Source organism: Pleurodeles waltl, chromosome 1_2 (assembly GCF_031143425.1).
Source record: "Pleurodeles waltl isolate 20211129_DDA chromosome 1_2, aPleWal1.hap1.20221129, whole genome shotgun sequence".
NCBI classification, from domain to species: domain Eukaryota; kingdom Metazoa; phylum Chordata; class Amphibia; order Caudata; family Salamandridae; genus Pleurodeles; species Pleurodeles waltl.
Window position 1 is genome coordinate 1,260,402,019 of NC_090437.1, and position 12,432 is coordinate 1,260,414,450.

The following is a 12,432-nucleotide window of genomic DNA, read 5'->3' on the forward strand; positions in this document are numbered from 1 at the left end:
TAGACGAATCATAAAATAGCTGCTTAGAGAATTAAATTGTAATTTTCTATTGCCTTGACCGAATTATAGTAGCAAATTCTTTCCCATGAGAACAGCTTGCTAGAAAAAGTTGTACTAGCTCCGGATACATTGTAAAATGTAGTGTGTGTGAAGGCAAGGTGCCAGGACCTAACAATGGATGCACTGACTGGAGTATAAGCTGCTACAATTTTGTTACCTGACGAGCACAACGACGGGAACAGGAGAAGAGGAGCCAATCATCGACATGTGAACAATGGTTTAGTAAATTCTTAGATTTGAGGTTCTACTTTCATGGGCCTAAATGTAAACATAAAATTCTTTGACCAATAGCAAATGTGAGAGTAGTTTTAGGGAATCTAACTTAGCCAGACTTTACTGAGAGGAGAGAGCCACACTTTTTCCTAACTAACCCAAGAGGAGACGCGCTTAACTTTTTCCTTAACTTTGTTGCAGAGAAAAAACATTCTATTATGCCCATGCCTGAGATATTTCTATCTTGAACTCTATTGCTGAATTCCGATGCTTTGCTGACAGAACAGATGTCCATTTGACGAAGACTATCACCGTTTGCTGAACCAAATTGAGGCAAGGTATAAGACGATGTTACTGATCTCTATGTCTATTTGTTTTTGTTTTTAGGTACCAACCGCTAATTTTGATAGAACCATAGTTAGATGTTCTCCAAATTTGTGTTGACTGAATTGTTTTGCATGAAGCCCAAACATGCTATTCTAATCGGAAGGTTAGTTAGGACACTCACTGATGATGCTTGTTAAATATTAAATATTAACAGCAGTTAATATCTTTTTGTTGCTGAATCTAAATGTATGCCATTTCTAGTGCACAGTTATTCTTGCTTTTGATTTGTACTGTAACTCTAGAATGGGCAGTGATCCTCGCTTTGATTAAATTGAGATGTTTTAGAAGATTCGGTCAACCAGTAGTGTTTCTGTATGTTTATCATTTGATTTTGAGATTAATTTACGTGATATTAGCATTGTTAATATAAGGAAATAAACATTGTAACTTTTACATAAATGTGTGGTTATTCATGGCCAAGGGGTCATGGTGCATGGAAATTTTTGACTCCCAAGATTATTGATGTTATTGATTGGTACTGCAATTGATTTGTATTGGAACTGAGTCTTATGGTGGGAACTACTCTAAGCGTAGTCAAAAGGTCCACCTAACCTCTAACGCTTCCCCTTATAATCTAATGATAAGAAACCAAACAGGGTCAGACTCGCTAACAGAGTCAACTGCCACTGGCAGCGGAGACCAGTGTCTCAGTAACAAAGTAAAGTCCTGCTCAGGCTCAGCAAGTCTTCTGCAGATGGGCGAGGAGAACCTCTACCTGCATCCTTCGGCCCTGGATCATATCTCATAACCCATTATTAGATTGCCAGTGTCAGTATTCATGGCCATTGCCAATGAAGGGGAATGATCCTATTCTTGCTCCAAGTGAGTCCTAGCTTCTGCCAAGGAATGAGTCAATCCAATTCGGTCCTCATCAGTGCACCATATGTCCAGTCACCTGTCCAGCTGTTAGCCCTGTTTTTTTCCTGCTAGTCAAAGTTCACTCTCTTTCTAAGTCTGATAAGTCCACAATCTGCTTCACTGGCCTCATTGATCACCATGGCATGCCTCCTTCTTCCCTTTTCCAGCACTGACTTTTCCTCCTGGGCCTTGACAAGTCCTTTGGCCAGGCACCTCCTCCTTCTTCATTGCGTAAGCCTGTCTCCTGGCTCTAACTCCCGGACGGCCTCAGACTTTCCTCCAACCAAGCCCAAGCATCCTCTGGAGTTTAAAAAAAGCACGCCTTCCCTTGAAAAAGTACTTTCAATTTGGCAAGGAAGAGGAACATATATTGTAGTTGGAGGTTTTGTGATTTAGCCTTTACTAAATTTAAGGTGTGTTGTTGCTTCTGAACCTCCCGAGTATAATCAGAGATGATAAGAACCTGTGACAAACTTCCCCCAGTCTGTGCACTTCCGCAAGTATCCCATCTCGAGCCTAAAAGTTAAAAAAGCACACAATCACTAGTCTCGGGGAGGCCCCGGGTGGAGGTTTAGCTCCTTGGGCTCGATATGCACAGTCAATCACAAACCAGGATGAGAACTTATCAGGTAACATGATGCACCGCAGCCAGGACTCTATGAAGCGCAGCATGTCCATGCCCTCACCCCCTGCCACAAATTGTAGATTATTCCATCTGGCATCTTCCAGCTGCCAGAGCATATACTTGGAGGCTTGTCTCATCTCCGTTTGTTCACAACGGAGGTCCCCGACTGCATCTTCCTGGTCCGTTATGGGAGATTCTGCTGACGTGCCCCTTTCTGCAAAGATTACAGAGATCCTGTCTTAAAAGTGAGACCTCTGAGCGCACCTGCCCCACCTTCCCCTCCTGGGCTTCTCATGAAGGCTGTCTTGCCAGTAGGAGGGTGGCACTGTCCAGCATTATTGGAGGGCCGGGCTTCATGTAGCAATTCATCTTGTCTTGACAAGGGGCTTTGGATCTTTATCTTCTACTATTTCATTAGTTGCAACTGCCTACCCTGGATTATGTCAGCCCAGCCAAGGGGTACTAGGATCACAGTATTAATAGGCAGCAGGGTCTGTTTCCCCAATAAGAAATGTCTTAAAGGGAGCAGAAAGTAGTTCTCTTTCCCCCAAGCAGCTCAGGCACCACAGAGACATCAGATCAGCCAGGGGAGTCCAACTTTTGCAGCCCTAACCCCCTTAGCACACAGGCGGGCCTGGCAATGCAGTTGGTCCCCTTTGGGGCTCTGAAATCATTGGGAGGATATTTACACCCCTCTTTGTTCTACGGTTGCCACACTTCCCTCCAGAAGGGAACCCACCCTGCATACCTCACCAGCAACTCGGAGCCCCCACTGACCCAGTCTGTCAGGCAGTTCCTCACTTTGAAGGAGCAAAAACTCAGAAAAGAGCCTTTGTGTTTTTGAAGTATGTATGATGTGAGTTGCAAGTCTGGCTGTAGTACTTCACTTACTTTCTCCATGGGGGTGAGAGGGGCAAAATCACTCACTGTCTTGGGGGAGTACCTTTGCACCTGGCGCAATGTTGCCGATTAGCCCCAAGCACAGCACTGAGAAGAATCTGCAGTGTGAGTGCAGGGCCCGCTCACCTTTCTAACGCCTCTGTCCTCTCTGGGGCAGCCCTGGGGCCCTTGAGCACAGCCCTGGCAACACTCTGTAGCTCCACCATGGGATCCAGAGACAGGGAGAGGCCGCGACGCAGTCAGTACCAAAATGGTGTCCTGTATTAATGTGCAGCTCGCACCAGTTGGGCAGCAGGCATCCGCCTACCTCCTTCCCGGTGAGTCTTCCGTGGGGCTGGTCAAGGTGATACCCTTCCTGATGAGAAAGCAGCCAGGCCCAACCGGTCAGGCATCCCTCAATGATCGGTTGAAGGCCTAACGCCTACCCAGTGCTTGACATTGGCGATACGTGGTGGTCCCCCATGGCAGCAAAAAAAAACACCAGGAGAGATCCAGCAGTATCGGGAACCACCAGCTAACATCCGTCCATCTAGATGTGGGTTAGGCACAGATAATGACAGCGTTATAGAGTGGCCAGGCAGGAAGATTGCTTGAGGAGCATCCAGCGCCAACGCCATCTTGGCTCCGCCCCCTTTATTGCTGTATCTTTTCGTGATTCTTACTTCTCATTCCCATTCTTTACATGATTCGAATTACTCTTTATTCTCAGTCTTTTGTCATTCGATTTTCATTTTATTCTCACTGTCCTCCCTTAAAACTGTGTTGCTCCTTTCTCACTCCATAGCTCCACTCTTTCAATCTCGTCTCAATGCAATTGATTCACTTCAGTGACTGCATTTTTTCTACCTTCATTTCGTTTGTGTTCTACCCCATTTTGTTTTATATTCTTCCTCCTGTTTCTTTCTTTCTTTCTTTCTTTCTTTCTTTCTTTCTTTCTTTCTTTCTTTCTTTCTTTCTTTCTTTCTTTCTTTCTTTCTTTCTTTCTTTCTTTCTTTCATGATTCTCCTAGTCTTTCTTCGTATCTTTCCTTTGTTTACCTGTCCTTTATCTCTTCTCTCTAGTATTCTTTTTAAAATGTGTTCTTATTTTTGTTTTATTCTTCCTAGCCTTTCCCCCGTTCTCTCCCGTAAACGCCAACACCTATTATATTTCAAGTCGGTCTAACAGCCTAAAGCATTATCATGATTTTTTTCACAACATATAGTTTGTAATGAAAGTTCGATTGATCAATGATCGAAAGACAATGATTTATTCTGGAACAGTGAAGGTGGAAGAACAAACTTCGGTTTGTATTTTTATGTTTTGGAGGTTGGTGCATGTCTCGCCGGTGACCCGATGCGTGAGCAATATATTTAATTTTGCAGCCGGTGCAGTGCAACCGTACAAGATGTAGAGCAGCATAATCTTTGATTAGTGCGGCACTGCAGTGTCTATTTTAGGCTTCTCTAATGTTTTTGCTTGTTGGTATCACAAACAGCTTTTGAAGTGACAACGATGCACTGAAAATAAGATGATTTTGGGGTCAAGCCTGCGGTGTGTCAATGTCTGCCCTGCCTCCCTGCAGCAGAAAGGCTATCCGTTAAACTGACTGCCTCGTAACAGTGGTCCTCCCATGAAAAATGAAGTCACGAAAAAAGCTGTGCCAATCAATAGCTTTTCAGTGTGATATGTAGACTGCGGGAAAAGTTGTTTTGACATTGACATTGAAGGACACTCTAACATACGGGGTCCTGGGGAGGACTGCATCAGCAGCAGGGGAGGCTGACTTTGATAAGGTGCCTGTTACAGTAATTTTACTACTTTCTCGTACAGATCGGCTCCGGATTGGTAGGTTATGCTCACTAATGGACTTTCTTGAAGAGATAGCGTGATGACCAATATTTTATGATCCATTCTCTCCGACCATTGACAAAAGGTTGTCAGGCTTGTCATATAAATGATTTTGTAAAATACAAACAAACACACTCTAAACAGATGTTTTTGGAGCATAACAGTGTTTTTTTTGCTCACGTCTTTCGCCTACACTAGAAGAAGGCAGGTATTGCGGCCATGGTTCTGTTTTCAGACTGATCTGCAAATTAATAAAACTGGACTTTGAATTTTGTCACTCTTATTTTGTCCTCCTCAGGTCAAATTAGTGTTTTCTTCAAGGCTACAATGAGGCACATTCGAGTCTCAGAATACGGCTCAATGGTACACAGTACAGCCAGAGGTGCGTGAAAGCCGCTGATCCTGTGATTCTGGGCAAATCACTTAATATCCCTTTGTTACCAAATTTGAATATGTTCTTTTGTATTGTGACTGGTGCTCATGTAAAGCACTGTAATACCTTTGTATTGAAGTTGTGCAATATAAAACTTAAAAAAATAAAAAGCACTCCAATACCTTTGTGTCAAGTTTGCGCTACATAAAACTGCCAAAAAAAAGACCCTGCAAACATCGCAAAGAAATAACAAGATGACCGAAAATGAGGAAGAAACAACATACCGCCATGAGCGCGAAACAGTGAGGCAAAAGAAAACAAGAGGGTATTCGGCAAGCAGCCACAGGGGTTAACAAGTGGGTGAAGTGTGATTGGGTGGCGGGACAAGTAACAATACGGCATGGGGGAGTGCGATTTAAGTGCTAGGGATGAAGCAGAAGTGTGTGTGTACAGTACTCCCAAGATCAGCATTGTAAGCACATTTACTCACAGGAGGAAACCAAGACAAAAAGCCCCTCAAAGAACAGATAAACATGACAAAGCATAATTATACAGTAGCTAGTCCCTGCTCCCAAAGAGAAAAGGAGGAACAAAGAGGCATGACTGACCACTAGCAAGCAAGGATTTTAAATGACACTGAAATGAACAAATGAAATGGCTTTAAGCCCACAGAAGTAAGTATGCTAAAAGTGTACAAGAGGCCATGCGCCTACGCTTGACTTACAAAAACAGTGCAACATTTCTTTGTACATAGTTTAAGAAGTTGACCTAAATCTGAAGGTGAAGCTTTTTTTCTGAATATGAGGTGTGAATCTGTTTAATTTTAAAAAAAGTAATAATCCTTCTCTTTGAATAGGGAAACCTATGAAAAATATATTGTCCCTAAATTATTTTCAGCCAGTACCCTAGCCACTGATGAGAATTTTGACCCATGTCGGCTGTACCATGAAAAAATATTATTTTTTTGTCTTGGAGTTGAAACTTTCAGAGATTTGTAAGTGAAACCATACTTGCACTATGTGATGCTGCAACACTTTGTCTTTGACAGACTCTGAAGGCAATCCAAATTGAGGAAAGCTGAACAAGGCTCTAAAGGCTTTCCTCCTGTTGTAGCACCTTTGAACACTGAGTTATTCTCAAAGGAGGGCCAAGAAGTTTCTTTAGCATGAAAACTTGCTGTATGTTTTGGATGTTCGGAGGTAGGTCATTCATATGTTTTCAGAGAATAAACAAAGTTTTACCAATAATTATTTCACTGTTTCTCCATGCGTGGGTGACGGTGTGATGCATAAAGGACATTTAGATAGTGTCACAATTGAATTCTGTACACTCAGTTGATCTACATACGTTTCCTAGGCAATGGTCCTAGTCTGTACATGCATGTTAAAACCCATACTTACCCATCTTCAGTGCCATGGCGGCAAAAACAAAGCTCTTTGCTTAGTGACTCTTGCTGGATCTATCTCATTTATTTAAAAAGGCCCAAAGCTCGCCAAGCATTCAGCAAAACATAGTGTCAGGACGTGATTGAGCCAACGTTAAATATGGAAAACATATTCATGTTATTATGGACCGTCATTCATTTGACTTTCTGAGTTACGGCCTCATTATGAGTTCAGCGGTCACAGAAATTAGATAATTAATCCATAATTATTTAGGTAATACATTTTAATATAGGTTGCATGTGCAATTCAATATGCAGATAAATCATATCTCTCACAAACATAATCTTAAAAATCTCAAAAGGTGATCCATCGGTAAGTCACACTTTAGGGCTGCAGGAGAATTTTACCAAGGCCCTAATTTATACTTTTTGAAGCAAAACTGCGCTAATGCCATTTTTTGCCCACAGTAGTGTCAAAAAGAGACGCAAACTGAGCAAGCAGTGCAAAGGAGCCCCAGTATGGTTCCCAAAACCCAGGAGAGACCCCAGGGAGACCCCAGTCAACCAGGAACCAGTCAGCAGGACACAGACAAGACCAGGGGAGGGAGAAGAAAAAAAGGAAGTGTTGTTTCAGCGCAGAGGAGCACGAAATACTGGTGAGAGAGGTGAGGGAGCATCAAAATCAACTCTTCGTCACCTCCAAATTGCCAATTGGAAGGAGAGAGGCAATCTGGCAGCAGATTGTGGATAAGGTCAACAGTGTGGTAGGGGTTAGGAGAACAATGACTGAGTGCAAGAAACACTGGCATGAATGCAAGAGTAGAACCAAGGAAAAAATGGCACAGAACCGGAAGGCAGCACTGCAGACTGGAGGTGGGAGTACAGCAGCGCAAAAGGACTTTGATGACATGAGGAGATGGTTGCAGCGGTTATCCCCAAAGAAATCATCACAGGGATACAAGGACAGGACAGTGCTGAATACCAGGGAACACCACAAATGCAGGGTAAGTTGCATGGGGGAAATATGTGCATACATGTCAATGCTAGAAGGGGGAGGCACATAGGACACACACAATGTATGTCAAAGGAGCGCAGAGGGACACATTGCACATTAAGTAACTTGCACCATGCAAACGTAAGCTTACCCATGTACCTGCACCTTGGGAGTGCCATGCACCATTGAAACATAGACAACCTGGGCAAATTAAGAACACCAGGCTGAAATACCCATGTACAAATGCAGCACATGGGATGGATGGCATGTACATTCACTGTGCCACTGGTTGTGATATCACTAAGGGCCAAATTTAAAGAAAAGTGGCGCAGCGTGGTGCTGCGCCCAAATTTGCAGCACTGCCCTGATTCACTTTAGAAATGCAGGGATGCACCATATTTAAGGGAATACAGTGCACCCGTGCGTTTCCCACTGTGCTGGTGCTAAATTTAGCTGCCTGCGCCAATGTAGGCATCCTTGCACCATCGTGCAAGGATGTCTGTGTTGAGGGATGTGATTGTTTATGAGCAAGGACAGACACCTTCCCTCACATAAACAATAATTTCTGGCATTTTGCTTTTTCTATGCATGTGGCAGAATGCAGTGTGCATAGAAGAAGCAAAATAAAAGGAGGAATAAAAGTATTCCTCCTTGTTGTGCCCTGCTAACGCCACTCCTGGGGATGGCGTCAGATTTTGGCGCTGCCTCAGGTTTACAACATTTCATAAATCTGAGGCAGCTTCAAAATGCAATAGGTGTTGCTGTGGCACACCCACAGCAACACCCATTGCACACTCCTTCCACGCACAGTGCTGTGTGGGAAAGGGCCGTATCTACAAGGTGGTGTTAAGCTACAAAAAGTGACTTAACACAACCTTGTAAATACAGCGCTGTTCCTAGTGCCACAGGAGCATCACTAAGCACTGCGCTGTACTGATAAGGTAGTATTAAGACACTTTTTATGGCATTCTGTCACCTTGAAAATACATAGCCACCTGATCATGTCAATGCATGGAAGGTGGTGCAATGGGTGTTGCTGTGGGTGGGTGTGCAACAGCAACACACAATATATTTCAATGCTGCTTCAGATGAATGGAATACTATACACTTGAGGTAGGGTCAAACCTATTACGCCAGCTCCAGGGATGGCATCAGCAGGGTGCAACGAGGAGGAATACATTTGTACTTCCTTCGTTTCTGAATTCCTATGTCTGCTGCAATATGCAGCATGCATAGGGAGAACAAAATGCCAGAAATAATCGTTTAAGACCGTTAAGGTGTAACTCCATGCACATAAACAATCCTATGTAAATGATGATTTGGCTCTTCTGAGTGTGCTGCATTCCACAGCTGACACAGAAGTGCCAGAGTGCCATTGGTGATTGTTAGTTTGCTCGAAGGGACACTTTCACACACATGAACAGTCACACCCCTCAATGCATACATCCTTGCACAATGGTGCAAGGATGCCTACAATTACGCTGGCAGCTGAATCTTGCACGAGTATGGGAGACAACACAGGGGTGCCCCATTATCACTTGCATATGGTGCAATCTTGTTTCACCAAAGTGAAGCAGTGTGGCGCTGATTATTATTGCACAGCACTGTGTTGCACCACTTCAAGATCAACATGGGCCTATAATGACAATGAACCTCAATCATCAAGTCAGTGAAGTGACTTGTCAAATGCCACAACACAGTTAGACTGATTATACACCATCTCATTGCAGAGGGTGATGGCTCCCCTGCGGAACTGCCTGTCCTGAAGTACCCTGATGACCTGGATGACCAGCTGGCAACTATCAGCCAAGAGACTCTCCAAGAAGTCCTTGTGAACATGCAGACAGCACCTTCAGTCTCAAGGAGGAGAATTGATTTAGCAGACATCCCATAGGCCCCACTTAGCATCCCAAGAGTACGACCTGCCAGCAACGACACAGCAGAGGACTCCGAGGACACAGGCACCAGCTTTGAGAAGACAGTGGTGGGAGTCCAGCAGGAGCTGGCTTAGAAGGTGTGGGTGGGGATGCAGACAATGGCAGCCAGCCTTGAGGGGATGCGAACGTGCATGGTTACGGCAAAATAACAGAATGCAGCCAACCAATGCACCCACCCCCAATGTGTGGAGTCCAGGAGTGTCTGAGGGACATAGCTGCTGCCATGAGGGAAAGGTTACAACAACTGCCCTCCCAAACTGGCAGCAGTGTGCCTCAGGACAAAAAGGACTCCATACACTGGAATTGGTCTTCCTCAGGGCAGACATGGCTGCCTACCACAGGGATGTTGCAGCTATACTTAAAAACCAGCAGCTCCTCCTTGCTGCAGTGATGCCATATGTAGTGCCACAGATGGCAGCTGCCAGGAACTGGGAGTCCACATCTGCAACCACTGAGGTGTGTGTGGCCCCTTTTACCTCCCCACTATCATAATCAAGGGTAGAGGAGGCACCACACACATCGGAGGATGAAAATGCGGAAAAGATCATCTTCCCCCGTAGGAGTTCCCGGTAGCACCAACCCATGCCACATGGGCAGTGTTTTCCTTAGTCCTGTGCTTGACATCATGCCAGTATTGGCACTCTGATAGATATGCACTCCACCTTAACACACTGTTGACCTCTCTGCAATTGACTGCTATTGTCCCTAACTTTCAATTTGGCAATTTAATGTACCCCTGCACTGAAAGACACTTTAACCAAACATGTCCTGTGACATGTCCTTCAACCCTGGGCTAGTGTTGTTTCCCAATTGGATGGATTCCACAAATAGGGTCACAGACCTGGATATTATATATACATTGCACTGTTATACTTGTAAATAAACACCACCTGCACACCAGCATGTTTATTTCTGTTGTGACACTTCTACTATGCCTAGTGTTTGTGATGTGTGTAACATGTCTTAAGCCACAGAGTGTCAGTACAAGAGTGCATGTATATGTGGGCACATATCTATGCACATGGTACCTACATGTTATACATTGTTGTTGGCCTCAAACCCAACAAACAAATCACTGAATATGTGATATATTCTGAAAACATGTATTCCACACCCACTACATACTGCAAGAATGGTTGTGAAACAGTCATCAGGCAATTTCCTCAGCTGGGAGTACCACTAGGGCACATTGGTGTGAAACAGAGGGACTCAAACTCATCCATTATTGCCACTGGTCAGTTTAGCAGGATAGGAATGATATGTAGGTAGTAGTAACATGTCCCACAGTGACCAACATCCCAAGACAAAACACATACAATGTTACCTGAATTCCCACACCTAACCTGTCCTAAACATGGTCAACATAGTCAGCTTGAGTGGTGGGAACACTGAATGACAAGTGCACAGGTAAGTAGATGTGTGTAGCTGCCAATGTGGCAGCTCAGTCATAAGGAGGTGTTATAAATGTCAAGAGAGGGATTTGGATGCAGGACTGAGTCCCCAGGACAACACACAATTTGCACTGTACACCCATGGGAAGACCCTGAGACCCAAGCATATGACACATGAAGTAAGGGAGTACCCAATAACATTCATTAGGAAAAATAATTCAACTAAACAATAATAATTAACACATATCCTAACTATACAAAACCCACAACAGATCCTAACTACTCTATGCCCAACTTACCTTACACATTTAACTACACACTCTAAACATTCGCCCCCCCCCCCTCATATCACAGGACACATGCAGGACAACATACACTAAATTACACATTTACTAACTATGACTAAACACATGTATAATTTCTTTTATATTTTAACAAATATATAAAAGCCCCAACATCACCACACATAGTAAATTATGAAAAGTAGTAAATCCACCCCCAAACCTACTTATCTGTCAGGAATCCCCAAGGTGCCTTCTGCGTTATCTGTCAGCATCCCCAGGTATTAGGGTTAAATCATATCTCTGTTCCTGGTTAAACCTTCATGTTTCTAAGTAAACATAATGTGCTGTGTTACACAATTGGTTTTATCAATGCTTTTGTTACTAATGCTTGTTTGCTAATGTGAGCAGGTGTAGACATGTGCTTCTAATTGGGTGTGGTGTAGACATGTGCTTCTAATTGGGTGTGGTGACTCATCCACATGTGGAAACTCAACAGCTTTGCTGATTGGCTATAAATAGTAGAGTGCAGCATGCCTCCCTGCTTGGGTTTGTTTTGCTTCCTGATCTCAGCACTTGATTTGGCAGTCAAGCCCTTGCTGTTATCCCCGTATTCAGGACTTTTGATGCAATTCTTTTCTTCGTTCCTGTACCAGCTGACACCAGGCATTCCTCCAGCACTCTGGAAAAGACTGCAGCTAAGTGACTAGTATTCTCCAGGGAGTTTGTTCTTTGAGCGCCACGCTTTCCTAGAACAGCTGGTGTATTTCAGACCTCGTATTTTGGCAGAGTGCTTATCTTGAAGAGACAAATGCATTTCTGAACATTCTACATATTTATTGTAGTTACTTGCCTAAATGGGCTTCAGGATATCTGCTTGAGTTCAAGTACTACAAAAAGTGACAGTGCAATTTGAAAAGAGCATTTACATGACTTTTCTTTCTCTAATAGCATAACTCTTGGATTTAAATTGTGTCATTCATGCCTGTGTTTCAGGTTTGAGGAATTTGCTTTTAAAGGGTTTTTCACACACACAGTGAAACCAAACCAAACTGTGCCACCCTAACTGTTTAAACCCAGAGTGGACATTTGTATTTCTTGAATTGTTTTTGTTCCTTTTCTTTTAACCCTATGCTTGCAGGAAAGTTATATGTGATATAATTAATGCCCTTGTGTGTCTTTCTTGTGCATGATAAATG